This window comes from Rhinolophus sinicus, linkage group LG03 (assembly GCF_036562045.2).
Source record: "Rhinolophus sinicus isolate RSC01 linkage group LG03, ASM3656204v1, whole genome shotgun sequence".
NCBI classification, from domain to species: domain Eukaryota; kingdom Metazoa; phylum Chordata; class Mammalia; order Chiroptera; family Rhinolophidae; genus Rhinolophus; species Rhinolophus sinicus.
Window position 1 is genome coordinate 191,307,783 of NC_133753.1, and position 18,296 is coordinate 191,326,078.

The window sequence follows — 18,296 nt, forward strand, 5'->3', positions numbered from 1 at the left end:
CTACCTGAAGAAGTTGAATTACCCAAAAATTTATAGCGAAGCTTACAGAAAATTTGGGTGAGATCCCTATTTAGTATCTTTTCTATAATGGCATACTTGGACATTAAATTTCTAAAGTTATAATGAAAATGCACTTAAAAGTTAGAAATGTGTGTGTGTATATATACTGTACATATATATGTGTGTGTATATCTATATAAATATATAGATGTATATGAAAAAAAGTAAAAGACAGGAAGAAGGAAGGAAGGAAAGAGTAAAAGAACTAGAGAAAAGAAGGAAAAGAAAAGAGATAAGTAATGAGCATGAGTTACAGAAGAGATAAACATAAATGACTTTTTTTCAGGGAAAAATAATAATAAAAATCTCTTTTGCGCCTGCATACATCAAATGAAATTCTCTTCCCATGGCAATGTCTACTATCTGAGCTCAGTGAGATAGAATTCTAGAATAAATGGGCATGGAGTTCTTCTCTAAGAAAACCCAAATTTACTGATCTGTATGCAGTGGATCAGCTCAAGAAACCCTGAGTCGCATGCTTAGAAGAAAATATCAAAATGACTTATGAAACCTACGGGCACCTGAATACTTGTTATGCTACCTTGTCAAAGATGAATTCCCTTGATATCTAGAAAATAAAAGAACTGCTTCTTTAGTGACTAAGAAGGCAGGAAGATAATGTTAGAATCCAGTTGTTATTATTTCTTAGTAGTGTGACCTTTTCAGTAGGTCACTAAAACTTTGAACTAAACTTTGAACTTTGTCTTTGTAATGGAGAGAATCACCACACTTCATAGGAAGTTGCTGTGATAATAAGGAGGAGAATAAAAAGGTGGCATTGGAAGGTGGACACAAACACAAAAGGGTTTAGCGATGAGAGGTGAGTTTATAAGGGAAGCATGATCCTATTCTGTGTGATGGGATGTGTCTCATGAGGGCCTTGGCTTATTACCAATAGAACAACTAAGGTTCACTTGAGACATTCACTTAGAGTATTAGGTTGGTGCAAAAGTAATTGCGATTTAGCATGTGAAAAACAATTGCAAAAACCGCAATTACTTTTGCACCAACCTAATACAGTGATAATTTTTTGTTTTAGGGAGGTCCTCTGTTTGTAGTGTGATGAATATTAGTGAAAGCTGGAATAGAGAAAAATCAGGAAAGAAGTGGTTGCAGTTATTTTGTGACAATATTAAGCCTCTTTCAGTTTTAGATGATTATTTTGATTCATAGATATTTTCTAGTGTGTTTGTGTCTGATACTTTTTAAAATAAAATAAACAAGAAAAGAAGCTCTGAACATTATGAGCCCACCATGACAGTTTGTTATGGATTTTATGCTACATAATTTTCATTCTAGGAACAACGTAACACAGAGAGGGAGCTTACAAGGAAAAAAAAAAGAGAATATTAAATAATTTTGACAATTTTGTAGTATACAAAGTATATACTTGGCAATTGGCTCTAACTATACTATAGAAAATAATGGAAATACTTAAATTTTAAAATCCTAATTAAAACATCCAACATTGCATATCAATATTTGAAACCAGAATAAACTGAAGGTACATGTGTTATAAATTGTAATTTTTTTTAAACTTAAAATATCACATTTTAACTTTTCTAATTTAAACACGAGAGGATTACTCAAGAGTAAAGTGATAACAGTCCAGTATTTTAAAGATAAAATAACTTTTTAGAGGGAGAATGAGAAATGAGGCATCTGATTATATTTACTGATCCAAAGGTGAATTATATTAAAGTTAAAAATAATAGCTTGCAATTTCAGAACAAGCACCTTAATCAAGATACAGCAGGGACAATTTTTAAAATATCTGTATTCTCTTTGGGGAATCACACTAATGGAGTTTTGCATACACACGGATGATTTTGTTGCAGAAAAGATAATGAAATATAAATTAGGAAGTAGAATGCATGGCAGAAAAGCAGTGTGTTCTTGCCGTATCTGATATACTATTAATCCTGTTAGCTAGCTGATACTGAAGTCAAAGGAAAATAAACAGCACATTTTGCAGTATTTGGTGTTTAGACATATATTTTTCCTAAAAAAAAAATAAATAAATAAAATATTTCATACACCTCTCTAGGTGAAGTGATGGCTTGGTAAATGAAAAACACAAGTTATTGTTTTGCTACAGGATTTAAAAATAGGATCTACTTGCACTGAAATTGATGGTAAGATCCACCATTATGAAGTCATATCTCAAAGAGGACTATTCCATTTTACTTAATAATTCCAAAACAAGTTAAAGCCAGAACATTTAAATTGAGGCTCATGTACATCAATTAAAGAAAATTAAATAGCTACAATTTTCTGTGGTACACTGCAACTGAAACTTAATATACTTTTACAGAAATCTAGGGCTATTCACAACTATCTTAAGAGGTCAGGGCTCCACCTCTCCTTTTTTCCTGATTTAGTTTCTAATTCTTATATTAGGGTAGTTGTCTTTCAAGAAATTCAATACAGTCCCCAAGTCATACCTCATTCTAACCTGAATTTAGCTGTTTTCCCCTCCCATCTTGAAAATTCCCCAGCTTGATATTATACTTACATTTTCAACTACCCCATCATCACTCAGTCATGTTTGCATTTTAAACTTGCATTGCATCATTAGACACTTAAAATTTTATCCTAACTAATTAAAATAATTCCTCTCAGAAAATGTTACACAATAATTTTTGGCAAACATGGAGTTCCCTTTTCACAGATTTTTTTCATGTATTTATTTCTGTTTATTTTTTCATATTCCATAGAAATGTGGTACTAATATGCATGAGCTACAAGTCTCATGGAGCTGTTGGGAATAAATAGAAAAAGTGAGAATGGGCGAAAATGAAAATGGAGAGGCATAAGCAGACAAAACAGTGTGACAAGGGGGAGCAGATATTTCGCAAATAAAGCCTTGAGAAAGATCAAATAGGGAGGTTAGACTCAGAATTTGAGTTGTGCCCTGTAGATAGCTATAAAGGATAAACAAACAAACAAACAAAACGTATGTTTGAAATGGCTTCACTCAATTTGTACATTAAGTAATCTTGGATAAAGATATATGTATACATACACACACCTGCAAACACACAACTTAATGCTGGGGATAGACTTGATAATAGCTGAATTAGATAGTTAATCAATATTTTTGTATTTCATCTATTTTGGGAGTCCATGGATCACCAGGAAACATGCCATGTGGATGTCTGGAAATCCCTGTATCTGCAAACTCACTTTGAAGCTGGCAGAACATAATAATCGATACATATCTCATGCATTTACTTCCCCAGGCACTTTATATGCATCACCCATAAAACAGAGGTTAAAATTAATTACAAACATTTGTGTAGTTCGTGAATTGGAGTAACTAAAGATTTGATAAATGTGCAGGGACATGTGACACTGGTGGGCAACAGGATCAATGAGGCTAAGTTACTGATGACAGACTCATGGCTGAGAATTTTGAGCTATTTTCCCGCGGGTTCCTGTTTCTATGTTATTATCTATGATAGTGAAAGAAACTTCAATCCCCCTCCCTTGAAGAAAGGATTTCAGGGCCTTAGTGGCTTTAAAGGTTTCATAACCTCTGGGTACTTGTTTTGGGGGCTACTCGGTGATTTGTGTGTGTGTGTGTGTTTTAAATCAGTTATAATTTATTAGTTGTAGACATTATTCCTCTCTTATAGGTCACTTATTCCTCCAGATTTCTCCCTCCTCCTCACACCCCACCTCATAGCTTGAAAAGCAAAGGATGTTCTATTAATAATAATTATACCAGGACTCACCCGGTGAATCTCACCCACCATCTTGAGAGAGGCTGAGAAAACTCCAGACACTGGGTGCCAAAAGAGCTCTCCCCAACAAGAGCAGACACCATCACAGGTAGAAGATGGGCCACAAAAGGAGAAAAAAAAAATATAACTTGGCTGTGGATCTCTCTGTCTCATATACATACATACACATATATAAATAAATCTAAATGATTAAGGTAGCATAAAAGTATAAACCTCTGAAAGGCTGCATCACAGTAGAGATACTTAGGAATTGGAATAAAGAGACAACTACTTTTACAGTTAAGTATTCATATTTTGGGGGAATAAAACAAAAAACATTTTCTATCTTGCTATATACACTGGAGGCATGCTCATGAGAAATCATGAGACCTGAGCTATTCATTGTCATTTAGATGTTATTTGACTGACCAAGCTATCAAGTTGGGAAATCACAGAAAACTTCCATTCTTAAGTGAAACTGGCACATATGACATAGGGCTTGAGCAGGTTCTAAAGGCAAAAATAAGCAGAAAGAGCAAGTAGTTAGACTCCTAAGACATAGGGTGCTGCTGTATTGACACTTCTCCCTTAAGGCTCACTGAGGGTCTTCTGAGGGTTCTCTCTCTATTGTCAGTGCAGTAAAGAAAGACAAAGGAAACACATGGCTGGTTCACCCATGATTCCTTGTATATGCAAATATCATTCAACATTGGAAGGCTGTGGCATTAGAGCTCCAAACAAGTGTTTCCCTGAAGGACGGTGAGGAAAGGAAATTACCTCAACAAGCATAGTTATGAGTGGTGTGTCTATTAAACAGTTTGCATTAACGGAGAGAAGCAACGATTATTTCTGGCAGTCCCTAGATATATTTGACTGAATAACCAGGGGTCCAGAAAGTACAAGATTAGAAAACTGGTAACATGGAGGCCTAGGAATAAAGTTTATGGATGAACCCCTCAGAATGAGTTAAGGTAAGGGGCTATGTGTTTCCTGTGTAAATCTCATTAAGGCATTGCTTTCAGTGAATGCTCCCCATAATCAGGACGTCCAAGCTGCTTCCCATAGCCTCTCCTCTCGGTGCCTGATGACCACATAAATGAGGTGGCCATGAGGCAGACATGGAAGCCATACGTGGGCTCAGCAATACGTGACTGCACAGACTCACTGAGCCCCTGACTGGTTGATACCTAAGAGAACTAACTGGCCAGCCTTCGGGTGGTGGACACATTACACGGGTTCCCTTCACACTGGAAGGGCAGCAGTTGATCTTCATTGGAAAACAGAGTTGCTCTGCATATGGATTTGTCCTTCTTCCCGTCAGTTCTTTTGCCAACCCTCCTCTCCATGAACTAAAGGAATGTCTTTTTCATCACTGTTTTCCTACACAATGGAACGTTTTACAGAAAGAAAGTGCAGCATCCTCTCACTCATTCTGTCTCTATCTTCATGTATCAGAGTGTGATTTCAAAAGTGACAAGATTAAGACTAAGTAAGTCTCTCTCTAGAGATCGGGGGTGCCGAAAAAATGTACAGTATACACATGACTTGTATTCATCTTTTGTTATTGGTGTATATTGAGTATCACAATTTTAATAGTTTTTTCCCTTCTTAAAATGTGTATACTTTTTTTTGGCACCCTCTGTATATCCATTCTTCACCTTCTAAGTACTATCGAATTTACAGCTGTTCATTTACACTGTCTTTAGAGAGAGTTTGGCTGGTTAATCATCTGGTACCAGAGTAGGTAAAAGATAAAATCAGTTGTAACTGCCATTTTCTGGATAATAAACCAAGCGACCATTATACATTGTGGTTCATAAAATATTGTGAGAAAATCAAAAATAAAATTCAGAAGAAAATAGTCACACAATTTCATAAATTTAATTAAGACAAGTAAACAAATGCATAAATCAGTTATATCCTTATTTTAATTAATTTTAAAATATAAAGATGTAAAATAAATTACAATTATTTAAAATAAGGTATAATAGCATTTAGTAAAAGGATTTGAACTCAGATATCAAGGACAAAAGTATAAGGACAAAAGTAAAATATCTTGGCTTATCGGTTCTGGTAAGAGGAAACATACAAGTGTATATCTCTGACGATAATTACATAGGCTATTTCTCTCAATTTTGAAACGAACAGTTTGTAATTTTTTTTCCTATCAGAAATTTAGGAAACTAAATAATCTTTAGACTCTTGTACCACAATAAATGTGGAATTATTTATACAAATTTTTTTCCACAGCTACCTGAAGTGTCAGACTCACTAGTGTTTTGGACATCTTTTGAAAGCATGACAACTGTCTTTTAAACAAATTGAAGGATGAGAATACAATATGTTCTAACAGACACAAGTCGGTTTTCACTAGAATGTTTGATATTATTAGCTTTACATGATATTCAATTCATCAAATAAACTCAAAGATTTCAGAGGAGTTTTTAAAGCATTCAATATATAGTTTGGAAATAAGAACGTTGGTCATATATTGATTTATATATGAACTGAATTATAAATCTACAGTTGTATCCTATCTTTTGACAATTGTTCAAATCCCTGTGTATCCCCAGTCCATTTCTTTCAGTTTAGGCTCTCCATCATGTGTCCTATGCTTATCTTTCCCCTTTCCTCACTCCAGTTTTACCCTGCCTCCACTCCAACCACTAGGCCATATTGCTTCTCATGCTCAAGTCTCTCGTCCCTGGAACAACTTCCTGCAAAGAAGGCCATTCTTCAGGACCAAACCGAACATCTCAAAAGTGAAGATGACCATCTATTCATCTTTTGAGACTCAATTTCTCTATTAGCCTTCCTTACATTTTTCTGTCAACAGCCCTTCCCAAATACAAAGGTCTAGGATCACCTAGGGTATAGCTCTGCCAATTCTGAATTGTTTCATTGAAACCTCTGTGAGCCTCACTGTTCTGTCTAAAACAAAGGAATAGTGCATAATAGGCACCAAAATACATACAGCTCTTATTAATATTAGAATTGTATATACAATAATGGATTATCCAATCTATCAGAGCTGTTATGATCACAGTGATAATCATTAAGATTATTTTTAAAATAATAATGCATATCAAAATTTCTAGGTAAGAATGGTATCCCTATAATATGGAAGATTATCAATATTAGTCTCAAAAATAAGAGACATTTTTATCTATGTTCTTTCTGAAGGATTGTCACCTTTTAAATTATTATATTTTCTCTATGACCATTTTTGTAATTTTTATAGTATTTTCTTTGATTTAGATTTTAGGACCTCTTGTTTTATTTCTAGGGATTTTCCAACACAGAAATCAAGTGAACACTTCTATATGTTTTCTACTAAATACAACCTTTAACTGTAATTTCTTTAACTTACATGAAGCCCTGTTTTAGTTATTATGGGGATTGACTTCAAGAGAAGCTAAAAACATATTAAATAAAATGGTAATAAATGAGTAGAAAACAGAGACAGACATCCACATATCTAAGAGAACAAAATCAATGTGTAATGGTGTAATGGACTGAATGTGTCTTTCTGTTGAAAGACAAAACCCCAAAGTGATGGTTTAGGAGGTACAGTTTTTGGGAGGTGATTTATCTCATGAGGAAGAAGCCTTCACAAGTGGTGTTACAACCCTTATCAGAGAGACCCCAGAGGTCTCCCTTTCTCTCTTTCTGCCATGTGAGGATACAAGAAATCAGTCTTCTGACTGAATCAGAAAGAGAGCTCTCACCAGAGCCTGACCAAACTGACTCCCTTATCTCTGACTTCTAGCCTCCAGAACTGTGATAAATACAGTTTTATTGTTTATAAACCACCCTTATGCGGTAATTTGTTATAGCAGCCCAAACCAAGACAGAGAGCAAAGGTAAATTTGAAATGGTGACATACTTTTTTCCCCCTCAGCTTTAACGAGGTATAATTGACAAAAATTATATGTATTCAAGGTGCAACGTGATGTTATTAGACATGTATGCATTATGAAATTACCACAATCAAGCTAATTAACATATCCCTCAGCTCACGTAGTTGGTTTCTTTAAGTGTGTATGTGTGGTGAGAACATTTATGGTAAACTTAGCAAATATTAAATATAAAATAACTTCTTGTCTTTCTGATAAACTTTGTATCTAAAATGCATCAATCCTTATCGCACACTATACAAAATAATAAATCCTAGATGAATTTCATAGTTAAATATAAAAAGTGAAACAACATGATTGTAGAAGAATATACAGAAGAACACTTTCATTGCCTTGTGAGGGGGGAGGAAACACAACTTCTAAACCAGGGAGGAAAAAGCTTTAATCTTTCATTCTTGGATTATATTAAGATAAAGAGGTGTTGTTTTTATCAAAAGATGTCATGAAAAGAAAAAAAAAATCTAAGAGTGGGAGAAGTTATTTGCAGCATGAATAACTAAGGACTTAAATTCAGGTAGTAAAAACACAACAATAAATCAATGAGAAAAAAATCAGGAAAACCTGTAGAAAAATGTGCAAAAGTCATAAGGCGATTCACAAAAACTCACAGTAGAACCCTTTTATCCATTGTTTCACTTTCTGTGGTTTCAGTTACATGCGGTCAACTATCATCTAAAAATATTAAATGGAAATTTCCAGAAATAAACAACTCATAAGCTTTAAATTGCACCCCATTCTGAGTAGTGTGATAGAGGCTTGTGCTGTCCCGCTTTGTTCTTCCCAGGACAGGTACCATCCCTCTGTTCAGTGAACCACACGATAAACGCTACCCAAACATTAGTCACTTAGCAGCCTCTGGGTTATCAGATCGATTATCAGAGAGACCACAGACATAACTATTACTACAGTATATTGTTAAAATTGTTCTATTTATTACTGGTCATTGCTGTTAATCTTTTAATGCGCCTAATTTATAAATTAAACTTTATCATAGGTATGTATGTATAGGAAAAAAACAGTATACATAGCATTCAGTACTGTCTGCAGTTTCAGGCATCCACTGGCTGTCTTGGAATGTATTCCCCACAGATAAGTGTGGACTACTATATATGCAAATAGCCAATAACTGTATGAAAAGGCACTTCACTTTATTCACCATCATGGAAATGCAAATTAAAAGATAATGAACAGTAGCTAAACAGACATCAGTATAAAATTAAAAAGGTACAACTTTTTGTTGTTTTGACACCAATTCCAACATGGGGGAATGGGTTCCCCACACCCAAAACACAAAGCAATTCTTGGACACCAGCAGGGTCTACCTCCAACCCTCCTTTCAACTTCTGAGGCCAGCTGCAAGCCCAGATTACAACCTGTGCTTCCGACCAACCATCTACAGTTCAGAGGTTCCAAAAACCCCTATTTGGACTTTAGTTCTGATGCCAATTGTAAGTCCTGATTGCTACTTGTACTTCTGAATCATTGCTTATAAATCAGAGGTTTCCACACACAACATCCTTTTTGGGTTGGATTAATTTGCTAGAGTGGTTCACAGAACTCAGAGAAACATGTTACTCACTAGATCATTGGTTTATTATAAAAGGATATTAACTCAGGGACAGCCAGGTGAAAGAGATGCATTGGGCGAGGTACCGGGAAAGGCCGTGGAGTTCCCTGCCCTCTCCGGGTGTGCCATTCTCCCCCAGAGCTCCACATGTTCACTAACCTGGAAGCTCTCCAAACCCAGTCATTTGGTGTTTCTATGGAGGCTTCATCACATAGACATGATGCAATAAATCATTGGCCATTGGTGATAAGGGGGAAGGGACTGAAAGTTTCAACCCTCTCATCACATAGTTGTTTTTTCTGGTGACCAGTCCCCATCCTTAGATGACTCAGGGTCATTCCAAAAGTCACTTCATTAACATAACAAGAAGATACCTTTATCAATCTCATGACTTAAAAAATACCAAGGGTTTTAGGATCTCTGTGCCAGAAACTGGGACAAAGACCAAATACATATGTCTTATCATAAATCGCAATATCACAGTATACAATAACACATGTTAGCAATGAAAGGAAAGCCACCAGAATTCACCAGAATGCTCAGCTAATGCGTATAGAAATTGCTATAATCTCTTTTGAAAACTGTTTATCAGTGTCTACTTAACCGGAATTATTTATAATCTAAGACTCAGCCATGTTTTTCCTGCAGTTCTCAAGAGAAGTGCACAGATATGTTTAAAAGAGTCACAGACAAGATTGCTCACAGCAGCATTATACAAAATGTCTCCAAAGAAAATATCTAAAGGCTCATCAACAGTGACATTAGTAAAGAAATCTGGGTGTGTTCACAATGAACCCAGATGGGCAATGAGACTGCATGGGCTATAACAACACACAGGAATCTGGGTGAATCTCACCAACTACTTTTTAAGTAAAGGAGGTGAACAGAGAATATACTGTAAGTCTCCATTTACATTAGTTCATGAACAGGCAAAACAAATATATGGAGTTAAAACTTGATGTATTGTTTGCACCTGGGGCAGGGACATAAAGAGAAGGCACTTGGGGAGGCCTCCAGGTACTGGTGTTAATCTTCTGCTACTGGTCACACATTGTCATCACCAGGTGAGCATTCATCAAGATGCACTCGAATATGTACACTTACGAATGTGTTGTTATTCACTATAGAGCTAAAAAGACATATAATGCAGCAAAATCTGAGAGATGAAACGAAAAATCATGAAAACAGGGCTATGGTAGGAAAGAGCTTCTCATTCTTGCCACGTCAATTAAATGTAACAGAAACAGTGAAAGAACAGTAATATTTCCTAGTTTCAAATAACAGTTTTTGTATATTACCAAATGCTATTTGCTTTATAAAACAAGAAGAGATTCCTGGCTATTTCTCTCATATAAAAAACTGATTTCTCACTTTTATATTTTCCTCTAGCTGAATGTTATAAGTAGGCAAATTAAATGTATTCTGATAACAGGCAAATATTTAATCATCCATCTCAGACAGTCATTTGCATGAATTTCTGAAAGATATTTCAGCAACTGTAAATTAGTATTAATAGAATTGAAAAAGGAAATATACCTATCAGTCATATTGCAGAATTGGCTCTTCACTGGCTTTAAAACAAAACTAATGAGCAATTTTCCTGAGACCTGAAAAATTTGGCTTGTTCAGATACCTTAAAATAACATTGAATAAGTATCTTTCTCTTTCTAGGGCAATTTGTATACTATTATATAAGAGAAACAAATAGAGATCCAAGACGGTGGAGTAGATAAACACTGTACCTGTGTCATTCCATGAACACATTAAAATCACAACTAAATTATAGAACAATCAACCTGGAGAACCATCTGAAGTCTAGATGAACTGAAGTCCTACAACTGAAAATATAAATAAGAAGCCATGTACAGACAGGTAGGAGGGGCAGAGACACGAAATGGGCCCCACACCTATGCATGGTGTTGAGAATCAGGAGGGATATCTCATTCACCTTGGTTTACCCTGGAGGAGCGAGGAACCCCAGCCCCCCACATCAGGCTCCCCAGCTTGGAGTACTGGTGCTGAGAAGAAGAGCCCCTGCAACATCTGGCTGTGAAAAACAGTGGGGATTCCAACTGTTCAGCTGGGACATAAGGCTGCAGAAAACCCAGACATCCTTTTAAGGGGCGGCGCACAGACTCGCTCGCAGGCACTCACCTTGGGCTCCAGCAAAGGGATGGTGACTCAGGGGGCCTTGGAGACACACAGGGGGCAGACTGAGATGTGTGGCTTCGGAGGGAGGGCTGGAAGACAGTCAGAATTTTCAGTGAGGGGTCCACCTTCACTCAGGTGGAAGGCCCGCCCCCACCATGGCCAAATCTGAATCTGACTGGGTTGCTGAGCTCTGCTGCTCGATCCTGCTGACTCACTAGGAATCCATCCCACCCAACTCGCCCAGCTGGAGGCACTTTCTCCATGAGCAGCCAGCCCTGCCCACATTGCAATCTTTCTGGAAAAACTAGCAAAGTCCACAGGCCCCAGGCAGGCAGCAACTGGCCTGGGTGTGCTCTGAGACTTTTGCTGAGTTGCTCCAGGCTCAGCACTGGCACCAGATCGGAACTTACATTAACCCTTGTCTTTAAAATATTTTATTTATTTATTTATTTATTACCAAATCATAGTTATCTATACTAATAGTCCTACCTCTATCCATGTTACTCTCAGGAATATGTCATATGATATTTTCTATCAATTTACAAATCAATCTAAAATCAGTCGTTATTAACTGTATTCATTTGATATTGAAAATGAATTAATATATGTATTTCTGCTTTTATCATGTGATCTATTATTCACCTCAATAAATATGTTAATTAAGTGATTGGAGATACCTCTGTGTCTGGCATACAGGGAGATTCCAAAGAAAACTAGCACATTAACTGTTATTAGGAAATACTTAATGAGTGTATTCTTTTTCATACATGAATTGATACTAGACCCTTTTCATTAACCTTTTGTCTCAGTTATTGATATTATGTATTCAAGGCTTTTCTGCTTCATAGCTATATATTAAGGGTATCGGTAAAACCTCCCTCATTGTATCTACTGGGCATTGAATATATGCAAGTTCAACTACAAGGGGATGTTGCTTAGCAGTGTCCTTCAATACCAGAAAAAAGGGGTGCATTTCAGGTAAGATAGACACCTCATTGCCTATTGTTGGGTTATGGGACAGACTGTAGGAGGGCATTTTTTCAGGATCATGACGGTTAGTGAGGAAAGGTTCAAAGGAACAAGAACCATCTCCTATTCTGGACCGAGGGCTCTAAACAGGGTATCCATTCTCTTTCCTGTGAGTGCTAATAAGAGACCTGAGATGTAGAATGCAGTGGGCCTTTCACTGACAAAGACTTGATAATCAAACTTTAAATATGTTTATCTCTGTGTTGCAGCATCCTGAGAAGTGGAAATAATTAGCTGAGAGGATATACATACATATATTTTAATTACAAGAAAGAATGAAGAAGGAAAAGGAACAAACGGAGAGAAAGAGAGAGGAAGGAAAATCTAACAGAATTTGTTTGTAAAATTACTCTAATGATAGAGATTAACAGGAGTATATACAAGTGTATTGTGTTTTAAAGTCATTTCTGTTTGGTTTTGGTTGTATATACCAGTAAAGATAGTTTAATGTACAAAATTGTATGTATCCATTTTAATCTTCTTGTTCAAACCTTTTTAAAACAAGATCTTTTTTACATTACAACATTTCAAAAGAAATGTGTGATTTTAAAAAACAAGATTGTGTAAAACAGGAGGCTCTTTCTGACGATATAAAGGAGTGTTGAAAGACCCTGTTGAATTATTGGAATATCTGTCTTTGCAAATGACAGCTTTTTCCATTTGATTATTCTTCAGTTTCCTGGTGTTTTTCTTTTTTTCTCCCTCCTCCTCCTCCTCCTCCTCCTCCACCTGTTCAGCTATCTAATTATCTTTCTATCCCCTCTTCTCAAATACCTGCCAGGTGTTCTATAAAGCTTAACATTTGACTTTTGCTTAGTTTAAGTGTTTGGTACAAAAATCATTTTGTAAACAACTGTGCCAAATGTATGTTATCTTCACAGAGGATTCATTTTCAAAGTTCCTCTGTAGACAAACATAACAATTTCTTGAATTCTTGTGAATCATCTTAATATAATAATAATAATAATGAAATTTAAAAATAAACAGGTTAATGAACAATGCCTTGAGTTGTATGATATGGTGTAATGGATTGAGTATGTGGCTCAGAGTCAAAGAGATCACAAATTTCTTTCCTCCTTCAGCACAAAATACCACTGTGTTATTTAGGAATTCATTTATTTTGTCTAGAAGTAATTTCAATTTTACAGATTTTTATTTTTTTCCCCACACTGTGTCTACTAATCCTTATCATCCTAACATTCTTTAATAATACATCAGCAGTTTTGAGACACAGGAAAAATAATCTGCAAGGGCATTAGTAACCCTAAAGATGCCCAAAATATTGGAAAGTAGAAAAAGTGGATTCTAGAACCATAAAGTTAAAACCTACATGCAAATTCCAGAGTGTTTCCCATGAAGGAAAGTGGTAAGGTATTTTCACTCAACACCTGGCTCCCCTGAACTTTTTCTTTTGCCTTCATGCCACAAACGGGCTGGTTAAAAAATCTTCACTTTATATTAATATCTAACAACCATGATAGCAAGTCAGAAATTACAACAATGGCTTCTTAATTTTGTCATATTCCTTTAATTAGTTGTAAAGAAACAATAACAATAAACAAATATTACTCAAACTGCCCTCCCCCACACTTTCCAGATAAGTCACTGATTTTTTTTTCAGAATATTTATATAAAATATCTTTCCAAGAGACTCTTCTTTATAGTAAATACTAAAGGTCCAGATTTGTACAAGTCATTTTTTTGTTTGTTTATTTTTTTTTCTTTCCTAAATAAGAGTAGTACTTTGATTTCACTCTGGATTAACTAATTACTAGCCATTTAGTCTTTAGTACAATACTTGGGAAAGATGTTGAGATTAATATAAGAACACGCTTATTATAGTATGCAATACTGATTAAACTGGCACTGTTGTACAAACTTTGTGTTCCTTTAATGCTTCCAAAATCATTCTAAATAAAATTTAATAACTAAAACATTTGTTAAATGTAAATGCAAACAAACTAATATTTTAGATTACCCTATTTTGTATGCCTTCCATAACTTGGAGTAAAAAAATCAAGATTAGACATAGAGTCTCCCAAAACATGAGGACACTAAGGTATGAGTCAAGCTTGGAAATGGACAATTCTATCACCAGAAATTCTCTGAGAAAATAACTTCACATAGAAGCAAGTTACCCTATGAGAAATATGGATTTTTTCATTTGTGTATAAGAATGAAATAATATAAAATTTAACTATTGACTTTTTGCATATTTTACCTGGTTTTTAAAATAATATGTTGGTAATATAGTATGTAAATATAAAAATATATGTACACATTAAGGATTCATCTACAGCAACTTTTGCTTATTGTGTGAACAATCAAACTGTTGGAAAACTGTGCTTAGCCTATCTTAAATACACCATTAGCTTCCCCTATGTAGTCTCCATGTCTAACTCACTGTCTGCCATGTTAAATATATAGTAATTAATTAATTATTCATTCTTTAATGAAATCCATGTAGCTGAAAAACTTAATGAATCAATTACTGTAAGCCTATTTCAAAGTTAGGTGTTCTTGAAAATCCTTTTCCATACATACTTTGCCTAGAATACCCTGTGTTGTCCTAAACTTCTCAGGGATATATATTTTAAAAGGCATATAAATTGGATAAACTTTTTCAAATTTATTGCCCAATATTTACATATATACATATTAAACTATTCATATATTTGCCACAAACTCATAGAAATGACGTGGAATTGAATATTGTCTATTTGTACCTTGCCCAAAGAAATACTTGGAAAACGGAAATACCACAAATTTGACTTAGCTCACATTTTCCACCCTTTTGAACCATGCTATGTTCATATACCAAAAACTGTATTAAGCTTTTAGGGATCTATCTTTTTCTTTGCCCCAAGCTTATAAAAAACACTTATAATTTACAATTTGATGACAGGAATAGCATGCTATTTCACCCTAATGGCATGAAATCATAATTATGAATGTTTGTCATGAAAACTACAGGGCAGAATAAGTATATTGTGTACTTTATAAAAGAGAATTTGAGATTAGCTCTGAGCTATATACACAACCTGGTAATGTAATTAACAGTAGAGACTATAAAATGATTTATAAATGCCATATCAAATTAGTATTTCATTTAATTTTAAATTCATGTCCTTTCTCTCACTATACCTTAGAAATTATTTTGAAGACTGTGTTTGTTATTTTGCCATAGAATATAACATAATATATTCCTGGAAGATACTCATTGTAATAAAATCACAGAAAAATTGCTACCTTTTTAATGAAACATATTGAAGATTTTCAACCTTAATTCCATCTGAATTCTAGTTTTAAAAGTCCTTTGTAAATCTCCTGTTTTCTAGTAGACTACCCTTTTCTTTCTCCAAAAGTAGAGAATTCTTACCAATTTTAAGTTATTGAAATGTACCTGTGTACATGCCTGAAAGCAACGAGTTGATATTAAATAAAAACTCCATTTTTATCCATTACTTCTTATAAATAAAAATTTTAACTTAATCCTGAAGTATTAATGTTCTTTATTTAGGTTTCTGTTTTATAGGTAGTGTATATTATACTCAGTTATGATATATCCAACCCTAAGAGACTATAATGTACATTATATTGTACAGAATATTGTCATGAATTATAAATTGCCATACAATATTTATACTTAATGGATCTAAAGTAAATATGTAAAATAAGGAACAAAATGTAATACAAATGAGCATTGACATTTAGAATGAAAAAAGAGTAACAGAAAAATGGAATATTTGGAATACTACAATATCTCATTATTGTAAATGAGGGCAAAACTAGACAAAATAAAAATGTTGAGGTTGTGCTATATTACCAATGAAATGATTTGTTTGTTTTTCTTTCACTTTGAGATATCAATAAAAAGGTGTAGATTATCTGTTTAAATAGGTTGACTAGAAAAACCCTACCAAGGTATTAATGAATAACACATCAAAGGGAAAAACTCACTTAGGTACTAAAACTTGACTTAGACAGTTGATCTATTACCAGAATATAGGTATTTTTTCTTTGGTAAAGGAAAATTCCAGGCTACGATAGAGTTTTTCAAATCAAATTTTTTTAAGGAATGGTTTTAGATGTACAGAAAAATTGCCAAGACACTATCAAGAGTTCTTCTACGTCACACACCCAGTTTTCCTTGCCAATATCTTACATTAGTATGGTGTATTTGACACATCAAACCAATACTAATACATTATTTTCTTTAATCTAAAATCTACACTTCCATTCACATTTCCTTAGTTTTTACTGTCCTTTGTTGTTGTTGTTGTTTTTCTGTTGTAGCATCCCATCCAGGACAGTCTTCATATCTCTTTACCCTTCTCTTGGCAATGACAGTCTCCCAAAATGTTCTCAATTTTTGTGAGCTTTACAGTTTCGTGGAGTACTTATCAGGTATTTTGTAGACTGTCCCCATGTCAGGATCTGTTTGATATTTTTCTTAGGATTAGACAGTGTTACGTGGTTTGGAGGAGAAAGAGGTAAAATGTCATTGTCATTATATGATGTCAAGAGTACAAACTATCATCACTGTTGATTTTAACTTGATTAGCTTCAGTGCGGGAGTTTTTGCCATACTATAAAATTTTTCTCTGTCCCCCCTTTGCATTCTTTACTATTTGAAAGGAAGTCACTATTCACAGCCCACAATTAAAGAACTGGATGAAGTTACAGAATCTCCATGTGACTGCAGAGTATCTAAACACTTGGTATTGTTCTGCACTTGATATTTGTCTATTCTCTCCATATTTTTTATATTTAATCATTTATTTATATCAGTACACTCATAGATATTTTATACTTTGGGTTATAATCCAACATTTGGTACTTAAATTGATCCAGCTTTGCTCATTGGAAATGGAAAGCATTCTACTGATTCCATTTCACATACTGTCGTGTGTGTGTGTGTGTGTGTGTGTGAGAGAGAGAGAGAGAGAGAGAGAGAGAGAGAGAGAGAGAGAGAGAGGTTTGGGTACTTCCTTACTTTTTGGTATACAGAATACTCCAGGCTTATCTTCTTTGCTTCCTGCTCAATCTGAGCATCAGCCATTTTACTAAGGAGTCCTGGTTCTCTTTTTTTGGAGAATAATCCTGAAAACAAAGTTTGAGAGCTAGATGTGCTTGTTGCTGCTGAGGTATTGTTACGTACACATCCTGTCGGCTGACAGAGCAAGGACACATATGTGTATACCAACCTGTGTATATATACATACTATCTACACATATTTATAGATATGTATCTATATGTGTCTGTATCTATACATGTCAATATTAGGATAAACTATACTTTATAGTATGTCTCTAAGTATAATCCAATTATAATCCTTTATGATATCCTAGCCTTTCCATCTTGCTTATCTATGACATCCTAATCCAATAGTGAGAAAATTGGCTCCTATTATCTCATCACTTGTCATCCATTTAGCTAATTGTTCATTTCCTGTATACATTGTGCATTCTATTCCATTAATTTGACCTCTTATACACACACACACACACACACACACACACACACACACAGAGGGTGTCAAAAGTGTATACACATTTTAAGAAAGGAAAAAACTGTGTTAATTGTAACACTCAATATATACTGATAAAAGATGAATACAAGTCACGTTTGACTTCTGCAATTACAAGAGGTGTTCAGAGTGGTTACCATCAGCATCCAGACACTTCTGATTACGGGAAACTACTGCTTGAGCATAGATAACATTTTTTAAAATGTGTATACAGTTGTTGTTGTTTTTGGCACCCCTGATATATATATGTATACATTATTTGTGCTGCAAATTTCTATGGATTTTGTCAAATGTACAGTCAAGTGTCATGTAACTG

General features: G+C 34.7%; 1 long non-coding RNA gene across 1 annotated transcript in view; it reads right to left on the reverse strand.

Annotated features, from left to right (window-relative positions):
- LOC141570731 (uncharacterized) overlaps positions 1-18,296 on the reverse strand; it is a 504,906-nt gene that overhangs the window by 237,943 nt on the left and 248,667 nt on the right. Inside the window, exon 3 of the long non-coding RNA XR_012495179.1 lies at positions 11,424-11,509. This is a non-coding gene — a long non-coding RNA (uncharacterized LOC141570731). The remainder of the gene's footprint in view (positions 1-11,423; positions 11,510-18,296) is intronic.